Source organism: Egretta garzetta, unplaced genomic scaffold (assembly GCF_000687185.1).
Source record: "Egretta garzetta isolate BGI_Z169 unplaced genomic scaffold, ASM68718v1 scaffold59, whole genome shotgun sequence".
In the NCBI taxonomy this organism is placed as follows: Eukaryota; Metazoa; Chordata; class Aves; order Pelecaniformes; family Ardeidae; genus Egretta; species Egretta garzetta.
The window spans coordinates 2,010,371-2,012,801 of NW_009267230.1; positions in this window are offsets into that span (position 1 = coordinate 2,010,371).

The window sequence follows — 2,431 nt, forward strand, 5'->3', positions numbered from 1 at the left end:
CCGCCACTGGAGTGAGGGGTTATTCGGCAGGGTGGTTTGGGCGAGCACACACAGGGGCTTGGACCACAGACACCACAGCCATGAGGCACCAGCACCTCCATGGGGACCCAAATGCAGCCAAGCTGGAGGCCAGCAGGGAAGCCACAGCCCAAATTCTCAGGCAGCCCAGGGATAGGGGGACAGGCTGTGGCACAGGTTGCACTTGGGAAGTTCCCGTTGAACAGCAGGACAAGCATTTCTCCAGGAAATGGGGAGGCGCGTGGGACCCTGGAGTGAGGCAGGGACGGGGCTCCCCATCCTTGAAGACCTTAGCCCAGGGCAGGGCTGGGCATGGGGCAGCAATGGGAGGGATGCGCACCCCCAGGCCTCTGCACCCCTTTGTCTCAGAGGTCACCCCAGAGGACAGCCCTGAGGGCAGGCTCGTGGGCCTGGGCACCTGGATGGCCCCGTCTGTGCTGGCTGGTGCTGGCCATGATGCCTGCAGCAAAGGGGAGCGGGCAGTGAGGGAAGACTGCACGCTTTGGAGGGGGACACCTGAGGTCTGAAGCCCTGCCTGGCTCCAGGCCAACTGCCTGGCCGCTCACACCGTGCACATCATCGCCTTTCCCCCGTGCACCTCGCCCATGAAGTTGCTCTGGGCCAAAGCATCTTGCAGCAAACCATCCATCCTCACCCGGGAATGACGGGAGACGGATATTCCCCCTCCCCTCAGAAGCCGTGCGCTGGCAGTTACTGACTCTCCCTGAAGCCCTCCTGGCTCCAGGCCAACTGCCTGGCCGCTCACACCGTGCACATCATCGCCTTTCCCCCGTGCACCTCGCCCATGAAGTTGCTCTGGGCCAAAGCATCTTGCAGCAAACCATCCATCCTCACCCGGGAATGACGGGAGACGGATATTCCCCCTCCCCTCAGAAGCCGTGCGCTGGCAGTTACTGACTCTCCTGTCCAAATATGTGCCTAATTCGTCAGTATTAATAGCTGCTCTCCGGAGTCCAGCAGCAGCTCTTCTGCTGCTTTCCCCACGGCTCCTAGAAAGCCACTTTCTCCAGCTTTCAAAAACTTTTTACTTCTCTCTATTTGGAGCACCAGTGCCAAAAAGTCGCGGCAGGCAAGGGGCTGGATGTGGCCCCAGGGCAATGGGCTGGGGGAGCCCGCACACCCCTCCTGTCCCCGTCCCATCCCAGCCTCCCCATGTGCCACACAGCTCCCATGGCCCCTCCACTGGCTCCTTCCAGCCCCCCCGGGCCTGGAGCCCACCCTGCAGCTGGGAATGCGCCAGAAGCATTTACGAGCGTTATTAAAGCGCGGGTTATTTTTGGAGGAGCCAGGATCTGAAGGGTTTGCATTTTTTTGCCTGTGGAATACAGTTTATTTAGAGCAGAAAGACAGAGAAGGGCGGCAGGCTGCCCACGCACCCCATGTCGCCCTGAAATGCCACCCTCTGGGCTGTGCACGTGCTGAGTGTCCCCATGGGAGCTGGGGACTGGGACACCAGGGTGCAAGACAGCAGGGAGGTGGGTGCCAGGGAGCCTGCACCGAACTGGGGCCCTCCTGCCCCGCTGTGGCGCAGGAGCTGGATGGGGAGGTCAGGGACTCAGCTCGCTTCTCTCCTGCGGAATTTTCCCCATGTGGACAGTGCCAGCCCACAGTGTCCCCAGGTGCAACCACAGCCCATGGTTGTCCTCAACTGCAGTCACAGCCCACAGGTGTCCCTGAGTGTAATCACAGCCTGTGGGTGTCTCTGCAGTGCCAGCCTGTGATGTCCCTGATTGCAACCACAGCTTATGAGTGTCCGCAGCTGCAACCACAGCCCATGGGCATCCCTGGGTGCAATCATAGCTTGAGAGTGTCCCCAAGACTTCAGTGACAGCTCATGGGTGTCCCCAAGTGCTGCACCCCTGAGGTGCCCCCAAGCCAGCGCCAGCAAGCAGGGTCCCTCAGGCCCCAGGGTGCAGTGACAGGGGATAGGGTGTGCCTAGGGCAGTGCCAGCGCAAGCCGTGTGATGTCCTCCAGCGCGGGGACAGCTCTGGCTGGACCAGAGGCAGGTCTCAAGCGCTGGGGGTGGATGGCTGGTGGTGTCCCCGGGGCACAGTAGCAGCGCACTGCCAGCACAGGCAGTCCCCAAGTGCAGGGCCAGACATGGCATGTTCCCCCCAGCCCAGCTCCACTGGGGCATTGCCACCAGAAATGCCCCCCCCGCAGTCCTCTGGGGTGTCCCTCGCGCAGTGCCACCGGGGTGTCCCTCATGCAACACCCCCGGGGTGTCCCTCGCGCAGTGCCACTGGGGTGCCCCCTCGTCCGGTGCCACCGGGGTGTCCCTAATGCGGTGCCCTGGGGTGTCCATAGCACAGTGTCCCCGGGTATCCCCAGTGCTCTGCCCTGGCGTGTCCCGCTGGCGCTGCCCGCCCACGGGGTGTCCCTCGCCCGGTG